This window comes from Odocoileus virginianus, chromosome 23 (assembly GCF_023699985.2).
Source record: "Odocoileus virginianus isolate 20LAN1187 ecotype Illinois chromosome 23, Ovbor_1.2, whole genome shotgun sequence".
NCBI classification, from domain to species: domain Eukaryota; kingdom Metazoa; phylum Chordata; class Mammalia; order Artiodactyla; family Cervidae; genus Odocoileus; species Odocoileus virginianus.
Genome location: NC_069696.1, coordinates 51,767,736 through 51,782,799, shown reverse-complemented (window position 1 = coordinate 51,782,799; position 15,064 = coordinate 51,767,736). Strand labels below are relative to the sequence as shown.

The following is a 15,064-nucleotide window of genomic DNA, read 5'->3' as shown; positions in this document are numbered from 1 at the left end:
ATTTTAAATATTCACACTTGGATTAAAGCGCAGTATCATCTACCTTTCACAATGCTTGGCATGTAATAGAGGCTAAATAAGTAGCATTACCAATAATGGAGCATTTCTAGAGCCATAGCAATACTGTCCTGATTTCCTTTCCATTCTGCCATTCTTCAGTGTAGTTGGTGTAATTTCCCCTTGAATGGGCAAGATTTCGGATTGTTCACAGTCACAAGTAAGAGAACAAAGTAAGAGAGATTTTCATTTATAAGATTGCCTTTCTCTTATCTACTAGTCTTGCCTCCCAGACTGTCTGTCTGTCTCTGGAAAGCAAAGTCAATAAAAATGATTAGAGCTGACATCTCACAAATGTACACCCTTAAACCATGAAGCAGTAATGCTGTGCAGGAAATATTTTTCTGACCTTTTCAAATTGCATCCAACTGTCTCGGGAATTTCTCAGTGACTAGAGGTAATAAGTTTCAATCCGTTTTACTGGCTGGCTTCAAATTTAGTTCCCCCGAATCTCTAACTTATCTATTCTTTGCATCTCGGCTCTGGCTTCCATTCAGCGTAGAAATCCATGCATTTCATCTTTTTTTCCCCTCCTTAGGTTTTGCAAAAAGATCACAGTGTGGAATCTACAACCATGCCAACTCTCCATTTATCGCCCCTTCAAAAACAAAGTCTGAACGTAGGGGAGCTTAGTGGGCATAATGTTGCTTCAGTAACCTTTACTGAATTCAATTAGCTCGTAGATTTCATCTTCATCTTATCTCTTAGTTTTTACTTCAGTAATCTTCATTATATAAAACTTTCCAACTTAACTATACCACAGGCACTCTATAGAATATAAAAGAAGCAAAATACGTGAATTTCTTTTGTGTTGAATTGATTTTGATTTTTCTTCTGTGAGTCCAAATGTTATGAACACACTCTCTGAGTTAGGATGGGAGTCATCCAAGTGTGACTTGCTAAAAGGCAGCTGGGCAACCCCATTCTTCACTGTGTTCCCTGAAGGAGAACAGAAAACAGAAGCTGGGGACACATTTCATGACCTCACTGAAGTGTTGGATGTCAGGAAGCCTTGACAAGGAGTTAAGAAGCTTGTCTTGCTTTTCATATTTAGAGCATCTCTGTGCTGACGTGATGTGGGGGAGATGTCAATGTTTTCTCATTTGTAGGAAACAGCAAATTCGACGCATTTGGTTGCTCCCACCCATCGCCTTTGTACTGCCTCCTTCAGCAGTGATTAGAATCTTGGCTGAAAGCGCCTGTGGTCAGTGGCGCTTGAACTCTTTCTGCTGCCTGTCTTGTCACGGGCGAACAGCCACCAGGAGGAGGACACTCTTTGAAGTTCTCCTTCCAAGAGTGTGTATTTGTTTGTACAATAATTGTCAAGTCTGATCATCACAAGATATTTGGCTTTGTAAAAATGAGATTATTTCAAATAATCCTATTCAGAAAATAGATTTAGAGGGAAGAGGATAAAGAGCAGACATTTGTTAAAATTCATACTGATGCATGTTTCTTTCTTGAAAGAAAAAGTTCATCTTCATAGATAGCTTAACTTTACCATTTTAGAAAATGGAAATAATGATGTTGATGAAAGTCAAAAGGAAACTTACAAAGTGTCTTTAAGGATATGGTGTTTTCTTGAAGTTGCTATTTTGTCATTTTGAAATTCAGTGTGTGCAGCTATGTGTGTGGAATGCACAATAATTTGAATTTGGGGTCAGAAGGCAACAACTCCAAAACTGACTGGATTCCAGTTTCTCCCTGGAGATGTTCATCTCAGTGAATTGGAAACTTGGTTATACCTATGGACTCTTTCAAAACAGAGTAGCTTAGTCAACTAGCTCTGATTATTACACATTTGGTGCCTTCTGTTCCCTATGTCTAAATAGGCCATATTCCCCACCCTCAGGACCTGGAGGTTAAACAAAATCAGTGTTCAGCACTTCCACTGAAAGTGTAAACTGATCTGAACCTGCCGGAGGAAAGGAGTGGGGTGGTGCCGGGTTCCATCTGGAGCGAGTGATTTTGCTTTGGTGGGGCTCTTAGAGATGGGGGAACGGTATGGGAACTTGTCAGGAGCCTCCGGGTGGCGAGGCAGGGGAGGAGCGGGTAGTCTAGTTAACAGTGCCTTGACTGCCTTAACAGTCCTTACTGACTGCCATCTACCAGGTAGCTGTGACCATCAGTTACCAGTTACCATCAGTAACTCGTGTAGCCTCCTTAATCTTCGTAGGAGCCCCGTAAGACAGCTATAACCATCTTCGATTTACAGGGGCTGAAAGTGAGGTTTAAAATGCTTAAAACTGAGTTTGCTTGTAAGTTTGCAGGGGTAATGTATGAAGAGAATTATTTTTATATGGAAAGGAAAGAAATAATTCATTTACTGAACTCGGCGAGTTTTTGACATTTTCTCCTGTTTTTTCTTCTCCTCCACTGCCTTCTTGCTTCTTCTTTGCTTTTCCTTCTCCTATTCTTTTCTCAAAGAAAGAATGAAACGAGGCCCAAACGGTAAAGCACTCTCTCCCACTGTGTCTTCAGCAAGACACCATTCTTGCCTGCATCCTCATAGAGTTGCTTTCAGTAAAGCTACATATAGCATTATCTTGGAGGTTTAATAAGGACCGAGCGTTCTGGCTGGTGGCTTATATTATTGCCACATAAAGTAATGCTTATTACCTTAAATAATACTACAGAAGATGGTGATTCTATGCTGTCCTCACAAGCTCACATTCAGCCCTGTTTAATCTGTCTGTCATCTGATTAATGAGTAACCAGGATGAAAGAATGGATGCAGAACACAGAAGTTGAGAAGTATTTTTGTGAGTAATCTGGTAAAACCTACTTCTGCAAATGTAATATTTCTAAACCAGGATAACTAGAAAACTAAATTCCTTCACATATTATACAACTTGGATCCTTTTTCTTCTTCTGTCTGCTTCCCATCTCCATATTACAAAAATACACATTCTTGATTACCAAAGCAGGCTTGTTATTGTGGCCTTAGCTCAATGAAGATATTGACACACAAGGATTAGATTTCACTCTTACAGGGATGCCTGATATACTTCCATTTGTCTCCTGGTGAAGGGGCTTGGCTATTTATTCCGGATAAACTGGGTTTGTGTTGCCTCAGCTCCGCCTGCTCTCTGATGCCAAGGCCAGTGACCTGACGGGGCCGCCTGTGTCCTCGGCATATCAGACAGAAAACTAATTCAAATCTAAGCCGAGTGGTGGGATCTCAAAGCTCTGTCACCACTATCCACAGCAACTCTATTTCTTCCTAGAGTGGGTGTTCTGAAAATCTGATCTGCATCTGAGATAAATAACCCTCTCGAAAAAATTTCAAGCAGAACTACATGGAAAGGCAGTAAAGCCTTAGACGGAAATATAATTTCAAGATCCCTCTCTCCCTCTGGGGTCTCTGGAATATGTGTGTGATCCCAGTACAGAGTTCTTTCACGAAACCCTTTCTGTTTTGCACAAGCTCCCTCTGAGTCCCACTATCACCTTTATTGGAAATAAACTCAAAATAATATAAGCAAACAGGAATAAATTGTTCTGAAATGATCCGCTGCACACCGTTCATCCTTCCATTACTGCTGAAGGAAGAGAAATGACGGCATCAGCTTTAAATCTGTAGGCTGAGTGGTGGGCCCCTGTCTGTCCTTCTGTGACATAGAGGCAATCTCCCCTTATTGTTGGGATTCAGCAATACTTTTATACTTAACTGGAACCCCACTGATGCCCATGGGATGTCCTCCCCTTGGCAAGGCAATATATCCATACAGACATAGAGCATAACCACCATGGCCTACTATAATATTATAGTCAGAAATATCAACATTGGGATCAAAGTTAAACCAACACCTAGGCTAATAGAGTTTCTAGATCATCTTTTGATATTATTAGGAGTTCACTATTTTTCTGTGTTTATCTTTGGATTTAGAGCGAGGCCAGCAGCAATTCAAATTGAATACCCTTTATCACAGTGTTTCCTTTTCTGTTTTAATTCCTCTTTGCATTGCTTCCAGAAGTGAAGGAAGAACTAACTGGTAAAATTACTCACTATTATACTTTATGAGCAAGGACACAACAAATACCAGAGGTCTGGGTGCTCTGTATAAAAGTGGAACTGTTTTATTCAATCTTTGTTCTACCCTCTCTCTTTTTACGTGAATAAATATAAGGTCAACTTTATGAAAATGCCTAGAAAGCCTTAATTTTACTAAAGTTAAGTTAATGAAAATGAAATTGACAAGTAAATCCCTTTCATCTTAACTCTCAGTGCCCAAACAGGACTCGTTACCTTGGACATGAGAGGGCCACTTCATTGTCTTTATTTATGGTCACAGCATTTGCATTCATTTCTCTCTTGTGCTATTTTTATCATTGGAGTCCATGAAGACTTAATCATCAGCCCTCTAATTTTCCAGAAAACGAAAAGTTGATTTATCAAACTGGCGGCAGAAAAGGAAGCAGATCAATCTGACATTGTAGGTTAATAGTAGGGAACAAAACACATTCATAATTAGAAGAGAAAAGGACTTTCCTTGTTCATTCCAGTTTATAATAAAAAGCCCCTCACCAAAGCGTCTTAGAAAATAATGCATTCAGACTGCGTCGAATTACCGCCTAGCAGATTCTATTTATCTGTAGCTTAAAAAGCAGCTGCGTTTTTGTAAAAAGCAATGAATGTGGCAGTCCTACTTAAAGGTAGAAGAAAAAGAACACCCCTTGATTTGTAATAAGGGGATTTTCCATTTAAAAGAGAGAGCGAGCCTGTTGTGTGAAGTACGATTATTACATTCACTGTATTCTATCTCACCCACCAGGAGGCTAATAATGAAGGGGCCAGAGAAGGAGGCCAGTGCTACCAGGGTTATCTCGCAGCCTCAGATGTTGGATAAGTCGAAGGAGGCAGGATCGCTTCAGGATGACATTCAGAAAGGCCGGAGTGATTACCGGGAAGAGAAAAGCCTACCTATTCTTTTCTAAGGTAAACAGTTCATTTCATCTGTCAGCTGCATGTTTTATTATAAAAACATGTTTATATAAAGATAGCTCTAAAGTTTACCTTTAAAAATTATTTTAGGTGCCTGAATATTCCCCTGGCCTGCTTGTCCATGCGCTGATGCATTATTAGCAACCTGCCTTAGACAAAGGAGGCACTCGGAGCCCCACCACACCTCAAACCACGCTTTGAAGGATCTGCCAAGCTTACTTTTAATCATGAGGAAGGAATTACCCACATGGAGTCAGCAGAAAATGAGAAAGTGGAGCTCATGCTGAGAATAATTCCAGCAAGTGCCAAGGGGCTAGTTGAGGAATGGTTTCATGAGGTGAATATCTTTAGCTTGTACTTAGGGTTTGGGTAGCGTATAATCCTTTTTTCTTTTAGGAGCGATGACTATCCTAAGTGTCCTTCCCAACTCAAGAGCGCTCAGAGCATTTGTCAGGCTGTTGACAGATTGCTATCAGTCTCGTCCTTGTTGTTATTTTCTGTGACTAATTTTACATTTGCAAACATGCAGCAGCCCACTGGGGCTGCCGAGCCGCAGTGCTGACGGCCGCGTGTGTCTGTGTGCGTGCATGTCTGTGTGTGAGTCCGTCTGTGTGTGTGCCCTTGTGCCCGTCTTCTCTGTCGTGCACGTAGGTGGGGAGGGCTGGCCGGCCAACGGCCTCTCAGATGTGGTCCGAGGCTTTTATTTGATCTTTGGACCGAGAGAAAAAGAACGTGTCACATCATGATGAATGGTCAATCTGAATTTCCAATTCATACAGAAGGAGAAGCGGGGAGGAGGCTATGAGCCCAGTGGTGAGACTAACCTTTTCCCTTTGGGAAGAGCTTGATTCAAATTAAACATCACTTTCAGTGTGAAATTAGTTTGAAGGTCTCTCTCTCTTTTTTTTTTTTTTGGTGCCTGGTTTAACTCCTTGATGGGCTGCTCTTTCAGGGAGGAACCCTTCCGTCCACCTTTGCGCTTGTGTCTGTTCCCAGCAGCAGCCCATAGTTCTTTGTCCTTTGTTCTGTTTTTCTAAAGATCAGGTCCAAAAAAATTTTTTTTCACTATTTTCAAAACTCCCATTATTCACAAGATAACATTCTCCCTAAAACATGTTATTTCTTGATGTCCCAAACTTATATCTGAAGTAAATAACGTTCTGCTTCAAAGGATAATCTTGCTGGGGAGGAGGGAGAGGGAAAATTTGGGATCTTTTTGAAAGAACCTTCCAGTGTCTCCTGCTTTAGGCCAGCGTCTGCTGGCCACGGGAGTCAGAGCGGAGGACTAGCAGCCCCAAAGCCCAAGCGTGCTCTCGTTTCCCTAGTTCCCCGCAGAAATAGTGAGTCGCGGGGTCACCCAGGCCAGCCTGCTGCAACTCTGGCCTCAAACATGCAGGTGCCAGGAGGCTTCTGAAGCCTCCTTTCAGCGCTCCCTGGTCCAAGGACTAAGGCCCGAACGTGTAGAAAGAACCGCTGTCCATGGACACGCAAGGCTGCTTGCCCATCTGGGCACATGCTTGCTGCTTTGGTTAGGCACCCACAGGGCTAAATATGTGATTGATTCTCTTTCTGGAATTGAGTGGCTTATGGGAAAAGGGGTAGTATGGAAAAGGCCAAGAGACAAGGGTATTCTTCCAATGACTCTTCAGAAGGAAAATGTGTGGGTTTTTGAATTCCTGAAGAGGAGTGTGGAGGTCAGGCAGCTGGGTTTGGAGTGAGACTGGGGAGGTGAGGCAGCTGAGGGTGGAGGTCGAGGTGGAGTGGGGGGTGAGGAGCAGCTGTGTTTATTTTAATCCATCTCATTTAACCCTCACCTAAAAACAAATTGGAGAGGTTTGGGAGTGCATTAATCTGGACCCAATTAGCATGTCTTTCTCCTTCAAAAGTGCAACCTGAGATTAATGAATATAAACTAGAGTTTCAGATGCAGTGCTTAAATCATTTGCATGTTTCATGCATGATAATTGAATTTATGTCTGCACTTCCTTTCACTTAACTATTTCCAGTCTCCTTCCTGTGAGTCACATAAAGCAAGATTTCATTCTCCTAACCTTTCGGTGGAGTTTGCCTAGCTCTTGCTCCTAATGAGAAACTCAAGTGCTTGTTCCTTTTATTTGAATTTGAATAATACAATATTTTCCACAAAGCAGAGGGCAGGGCTTAATAGACTGGGATGCTGTTTCAGGAACTGGTAAACAGGCAATCCAGGTTTATTTTTTAAAGACCAGAAAACCCATGGGAACTAAAGGCATTGAGTTTTCAGTGGTTCCAGAAAATTGGGTTTCAGTGTGACCACTTTTAAGTGTATTAATAATGCCAAGAGGAAGGTCACTTTAATGCAACATAAAGAATGTTCTCAGGCTCTGGACAGAGTTACTTATCACATGGGATTAGCGCACAGTACTTTTCTGGCATAGTTAGATATATGCTTCTGTGGAAGGGGGAGGTGGGTAGTGTCAGTCTTCATGAAGGTGTGTAGATGAGCAGTTAGCACTTGTGGTTGCTTAGCATGCGGTAGGTTTTTTCCTTCTTTCTTTCTTTCTTTTTTGTTATTTAGGTGTACAAGGCTTAATGCTGACTTACTGCAAGCAGGTGTTAAGGTCCCCTTCCCCACCTGCTCCAACCTGAAAAGCCTAAAAGCTGGCAGTGAGCATGAAAGAATGCTTCCTAGGGGAAACGCTGAGGCCAGAGGCTTGAAATGACCCACCCTGGTTTCAGTTTGTATCAGTGATTTGTCTGTCTTCTGTCTTTCCTCATGTGTTTCCAAGTCCAATGTCCAAGTGGTGAGCTTTTCTCCAGAAATTGTCCCCAATGTCCTTTGTTTTTGGTGCATTCAGTGGTTGAGTGTTGCTGAGTGTATTCTGGTCTTGTTTCCTGGTCCTTGTAGCTAAGCATGTTGTTGAAGGATAAAATCTTGTTAATTTGTGATGTCACCGTTTAAGTGTGCTTCCTGTCACTTATGTGTAGTTTAAAATGTTCCTTAATGTAGCATGAAATGATCGGTTAGCTTTGCAATGGTTGTGAAGTCATGTGAAGAAAATAAGTTTTGCATCCGACCAAGATAAATTCACTCTAGTGCTTTATGGCTTTTTATTCCTATGTGATAGTAATAAAGTCTCATGTAGGGATGGAAGCCATGAAATACATTGTGAAAAATCATCAACTAAGAAGGGGCCATCAGTATAGAAAACTTTAGCCTATGGAGCTGTGAACATGCTGGAGACATGATTTGGCGTATAACTTTGCCACATTTATGGTGTTTTTTTTGAGCTTCTTTATCCTGGAATTTTGAGAGCTAAGGAATCTAGGTTACAAGAGTTGATTCATCTCTGTAATCATTGATTTACATGCTCATTTGGGTTTGCACCTTTCTGTTTATCATACATTTTTCTCCATTGTCTCTTAATGAAACTTCTCTAGAAACTATTGGTGGCCCACCCATCCTGAGGCTGCATTTAGTGTTCCTAAGCCTCCTCCCTCCTCTTGTGACCTCTCTTCTGAAACAAAGAAGAAACAGTCCAATCAGACTTGCCCTCTTGGAAATGTGGTCCAGATTGTTCTACTCCCAAGCTCCAAAAAAGGTGGACATTGAGTGGACTCGATCTACACCTTCCCAGATCCATGGAGCCACCGAGAGTTGTTTCAGCTTTATGAGTGTAGTGTAGTTGAGAAAGTCCGGGTGTCAGAGGAAATGGGGGACTTTGGAGAACTGGGTTCTAATCTCTCTGCCACATCATTTTGGGGACCTGGGGCAAGTTGTTTAAGCTCTGTGGGCCTCTTTATCTTTAAAATGAGGAGAAGAAATACATCTTGGGAGGATATTGTGAGGATTAAGTGAGTGTTAGGCAAACCTAACGAAGCATTTAGCATGTTAAAAAAAGGTTCATGAATATTGCTTTTTCCCCTGTCCTCTCTCTTCCCTCTTCTGTTCCCATTTCTCCCCACTTCCTTCAGTGGAAAACTAGCCCCTTTGAGAGTGAAAAAATAGAATGCCTAATAAAATACAAGCAAACAACTTTTTTAAAAAAGAATGTTTAGTTGCCTCCTTCCCATATGTGACTGAAATCCCTTGGTTGGATCAATGCCTTTTCCCCTTGAACTACTTTACAAATGATTGACCTATTTCACTTCTACTGTTTTCTGTATATTTATTTTTGCTTGACTGTTTTAATACTGACTATTGACGTCTACTTATTTTTACTGGTTTTCTGTTATTTTTTTCAATGAGAATTCCAATAAAGCTTATTTTTGTTATCTTTTGTCTCTCCATTTCCTCTGCACAATGAGATTGTAGCCTGTGACTCTGAAATGTCTGGACTGCTCCAGAAAGATAAATAGTACCTTTCCTTAGAAACTACCCACTCCTGCTACCAAGAAAATGCTACCCTCCCAATATTTGCATACCAATGTCTTTGGGGAGACTGGTCAATTTAGTTGTAACTTTGATGCAGTTTAATTTTTAAACATATAGAAATTACAACTGACTTTATCACTGAAGTCTTTAAGATAATTGTGGATAAGGAAAAGGACTTCACAAATACACAAATGCTGAAACATTAAAAAGTTACAGTCTAAGTGTATTGCTATAAAAAATAGAGTATAGTGAAAAATCTGTGACACCATATTTGTATCCAGAGTTCTTTTATTATAATTGAATTTGTCCTTTAAACCTCATTCTCACCCCTATATATCCAGATCCTACTAATATCCTTAATCCTTAGTGAGTATTCAGATATTAAGTGCTGGTTGCTCAGTCGTGTCTAACTCTTTGTGACCCCATGGTCTGTAGCCTGCCAGGCTCCTCTGTCCATGGTATTCTTCAGGCAAGAATGCTGGAGTGGGTTGCTATTCCCTTGTCCAGGGATCTTCCTGACCCAGGAATTGAACCCGGGTCTCCTGCATTGCAGGCTGATTCTTTACCATCCGAACCATCAGGATATTAGTGGATTACTTAGTGGGAAAGGAAGGAAGGAAGGAAGAAAATGATGGGGGAAGGAAATAAAGAAGTAAAAGGCCATATCCCCATAAGAAGTCAATTGTATGGTTAAGAAGGCCATCTAGAACACTTAAGATAAAATGTAACAAACGACATACACAAAATCACTCTGGGGATTCAGAGCAAGGAAAATTCCCTAGGATCAGGGATAAGACCTATGTCAGGATTTAGGACATCAACCAAATTTCCATGGGCAAGAATCAGGAACTTAAAAATTAATTTATTGTTGTGAAGTAATTAGCCTCCAACTAATAAAAATAAATGAAAAAAATTAATTTATCAAGGAATTTATGAAAAGCTCAGATAAAGTAGTTCTTGAAAATCTTGTATGAAGTATTCAACCCTGGAACACATATTTACTTCTAAATGTCTTCACAAGTGCCATTAGATACAGGTAGTAGATCTTAATGGACACACTTACTTAGATTAATTAATTACTGCTGAATCTCAGTGGACTGCAATTAGCTCTTACCCATGTGGGACAGGACAAGTCTATGCTGCCAGCATGCTTGAGATTTTAAGGATAGCCATGTGTTTGCCCAACCTTTCCCCTCTTTTATTTTTGTATGGTTGTCTTTAAACTCCAATACCTGCTATAACCATGAGGCAACTTGTGCAAAAGTGGTTGCCTTCAAGAAGGGCTCAACATCCCCCAACCACTCTGGATACCGAATTTGGCACCAGACACCAGCCTTTCAGAGTGATTTATTAGCAACAAATCCCATGGTATATTCCTATGTAAATGCCTATAAATTTGTGGGCCAGTGGAACAAAAAGTGCAATAAAAAGTGATTTCACTCAATAAGTGAACGAGCAAAATTGTGTTTCAGCAAAGGATGAGAGTGTGACTATGGGGCATAACAATCCTCCTCACTTTGTTTCCTTCCCACATCCTTATCAGAAGTTTCACTTCATCAGAATTTTCACCAATATTATGTTAATCAATGGAGGATAATATCTGTGAGATCTGGGTTTGGGCAGCTTAAGAAAAGCTACACATTGTCCGAAACGTTCAAGTCCCAAAATGAAGCTGTGGAACCATGAAGCTTCCTATTTGGTGAAATAAGGAGTGCAGAATTTTTCTGTCATTCTTTGGATGGTCCCAGGAACTCCGAAGTTATGTTGAAATAGCAAAACCTAATCGTTTTAGTCACAATTTGGACCTTGCCAAGTAGGCAAGTACTCTGAGTTGTCTTTGCTTGAGTAAGAGTGGGCTTATAATGGCCTGTACTCTCATCTGCCTACCTTTATGGCCTTTAAGTGACTCAGTCTGATGTCAGGCATGGCTGAGGGTTCGTCATCAGCTCCAGATCAGAATGAGGTCCACACAGGAGCACAGAGCCCAGAAACTCAGTGAGCACCAAATAACACAACCCTCTGGGTCCTGAGCTTCAGGTCTCCCATCCCTAAACCATCCTTGGAACCAGAGCTTCCAAAGACAGCTACTCCAGAAAGAGTTGGCCCAGACCCTGTACTTACAGACTGTCCTTGGATTTGAAGCACTGGGGGGCAGAGGGTGGAGTGGGATGGGGTTTGAAGAAATCATTCAGACACCATTGGATGTCTCCTCTCTCCACTACCTTCCGTGAAACAGACCCCTCAACATGTGACAATCTGCTAATGCCAGACCTCATCACACTTATTTTCACCTTTAGTCCTTATCAAGATGAATGTAGAATATATTGATTTTAGGTAATAATACTAGCAGCCCTGGAGTTTCATTCTTTCATTCCATTACTCTTTTCTCTTTCATATGTTTAATGAGGCATGACGAAATAAACTTTCTAGCCAAAAGATGTAAAAATATTCTAGAAGTATGTTTTAACTGGGAGGATATAAGCAACTAACTGGTCATCCAAAATCAGGTTACACAAAGATGGCTAAATAAATACTGATGACTTAATTGCTCGCTGAATTAAGTTTGAGGTGCTTCTAGTAACCCACAGCGCCTCACCGGGCATTTGTCCCCTCTTTCTGACTTCATCTCCTGCCCCCTCATTCAACTAGTCCAGGCTTGTGAATTTGGTCTTATTCCCTGAATATACTAGTTACACTTCTACTGCAGAGCCTTTGAAATTGCCGTCCCCCGACTCCCACCCAGAATACTCTTCCTGAAAATCTACAGGTCTCACTCTCTCATTGCCTCGAGTCTCCCCTCCAAAGTCTCCTTCTTACAGTGAGGTCTGTCATGTGACTATTCTCTATAAAATAATAACTACTTGGCTATACAACTGAAACTAAAACAACATTATAAATGAACTCTACCTCAATAAAATAAGAATCATTCTCCTCCTCTTTCATACTCCCAGCACCTTGCATGCTGTGGGTGCTCAATCGCTTCAGTCGTGTCCGACTCTTTGTGACCCTATGGAGTAGCCCACCAGGTTCCCCTGTCCATGGGATTCTCCAGCCAAGAATGCTGGAGTGGGCTGCCATGCCCTCCTCCAAGGGGATCTTCCCAACCTGAAGACTGAACCCTTGCTTCCTGTGTTTCCTGCGTTTCAGGCAGACTCATTACCCACCAAGCCATGTGGGAGGCCCTCCCAGCACCTTACCTTGATTCATTTTTCTCCACGCATAACACTCTTCATTATCTAATATACTACATATTTACCTGATTTTTTTAAAAAATGATTGATTGATTGCCTTTCCTCACAGAACATCAGCTCCAGGAATCCAGGGGATGTATCTGTCTGTTTTATTTACTGGTTTATCTTCAGAGTCTAGAATCATGTCTGTTCATAATAGATGCTCAAATATTTGTTGGGAAGTAATATTCATCAGGTGCTTCCTGGCCTCTATGTGTCAAGATACTAACAGTATATATCCTAACAGCAAAGAATCTTTGGATTTCTCATCATTTGAATTAACCATGCTTTAAGCATTGTCTTCTCATAAGACAAAAACCTTTACTTTTCCAGTTTCCCTTCTTATAAGTAATAGCATGATGTGCATCTTTATCCATCAAATTTAATCCAAATTCTTCCTTAGGAAAAATTCTGAGTTGTGGAATTACTGAGTCACAGGTTAGTGGGTGTTTTTATGTCTCTTTATTTATCTTCCCAAATTGCTTTCCAGGCATGTTGTACCAACCCACACTCCAAGAAAAGGAAAAATGTAAGAAAATTTTTGTTTGCCTTTTTTGTTTAGCATCACACTGATTCCTACCATGTTCACTAGATCCCCTTGCTCTCTCGGTTCATTTGATTGATTCCACCTGAGAATGTCAACTGTGCCACTTTAAATTTATGTTTTGGACTTTGATTCTAGATCAAAAATAAAAGAAATTACTTTAGAGATGGAAAGAAGTCAGAAATTATATTTTCCAGTTCCTCTATTAGGTGAGGCAGGCAGTAAAGTTCCAAGACCACCCTGTTAGTTGGAAGAAAGGCCAGGTCTGAGGGACTCAGGTCATCACCTGAAAAAATGCGGAAACAGTGAGTCAGCTCACAGGAATGAGAGTACACCGTGCCACTTCTGAACTATCAGTGTCTCCCTGTTCCTCATTAAAATTAATGTCAAAATGTCCACAGGAGTGTCTTTTGATGTCTTAAGAGATTGGTGGTATTTATGGCAAATAGGATATAACTGTTAGGTTGAACTACCTGTTCTACTGGCTGTGTTAACTTGTTCTGAAGTCTTTTATCTCACTCTGTCTTGCACAATCTGGCCCCTTCACATTTTTTTTTTTCTGAATTTCATACAATTACAAAACTACCAAGAAATGAGTAGCATTTGTTGCATTTCTTTGAATATAAGTAAAACAATTAGATAACTGGTCCTTTGTGCTTCTCTGAGCTACCACAAAATTGTCATTTGGATACTTTGGGAATGACTATTCAAACCAGCTCATACTTTGATAAAACCTATAAGACAATATCTCACGTATAAAAACACATAATCTTCCATTTCTCTCTAAAGAAATGTACACTAGCAAAAAACTTGGAATTTTATTTTGCCTTTCCTTTAAAATTCTCAGAATTGGTCCTGTATTTTTTTCTTACGTGTATATGCCTTTATAAGATCTCTTGTCAGATAAGGTGTTCTTATCTTACTCATGGATTGAACTGTTACAAAAAATGCCAGAGGTGAAGATCAAACACTACTTAACATGAGTGAAAAACAGGAATAATTAACAGAATTCTGTTCACTTCCAGAAAGATCTTGAGAGATGAATCAATTGATGGCTTACATAGGACACTGTGTCCTGATAAAAAGCACTAGTGTATGAATATGTGTCTTAACCCAGGTGTCACCTCTAAATGCAGGAAGTCTGAAATTTCAAACTTTCTATGGAGAATCCACTACTATTTACTGATAGGGATTAATATTTCTCAAGAAATTTACCTAGGTGTCTAGGTAAAATAAACAAATAGCTCAAATTGATAGGAAATCTCCAAAGGGACCCAGAATGTTGTTCACCATAGCCATGTAGGCTATGGGTACTGTGGGCATATTCATTTGTTTCAGGAGCACAAATTTATCTTCAATTCAAGGGCAGAAAGCTGTGAGACCCCCCCCCCCCACCCCGAAAGAAAGCAGACTCTGTGCAAATGAAACTCATGATTTTTAAAATTTCATTTTTACTTTAAATATCTATTTCTTGGTTATGGCCCCATGTGTCTGACTCTCTGCAGCCCCATGGACTGTATACTCCATGAAATCCTCCAGGCCAGGATACTGGAGTGGGTAGCCTTTCCCTTCTCCAGGGGATCTTCCCAACCCAGGGATCAAACCCATATTTCCCACATTGCAGGTGGATTCTTTACCAACTGAACTCTCAGGGAAGCCCCTCATCTTATTTAGATTGTAGGAAATAATTTCAATAAATATTTCCCTCAGTTTTACCAAAACAAAATCTTTAAAACCAAGGGACCCCCCCCCAATGTCTATCAACAGCTATGCCTTCTCAAGTCTAGAAAATAATCTTTTCTTCAGATATTCAAAGCCTCATTCCCTCTCACTCCATTTCCACACTGTCTTTCCCCTCCAAGATGCTCAGAAAGTAAAAAAACAATAATCCACCAGCAGCCTGCTCCAGGCCGTGTCATTTACATACATCATTT

At 40.6% G+C, this 15,064-nt stretch overlaps 1 long non-coding RNA gene across 7 annotated transcripts in view; it reads left to right on the top strand.

Moving 5' to 3' along the window:
- The window catches only part of LOC110134553 (uncharacterized), a 102,454-nt gene extending 93,198 nt beyond the window's left edge, over window positions 1-9,256 (top strand). For 6 of the 7 annotated variants that reach the window (XR_011483069.1, XR_011483064.1, XR_011483066.1 and 3 more), the window contains 2 exons: window positions 4,833-4,996; window positions 5,093-9,256. This is a non-coding gene — a long non-coding RNA (uncharacterized lncRNA). The remainder of the gene's footprint in view (window positions 1-4,832; window positions 4,997-5,092) is intronic. The other variant, XR_011483068.1, reaches the window with a different exon arrangement.
- Window positions 9,257-15,064: the final 5,808 nt, after the last annotated feature.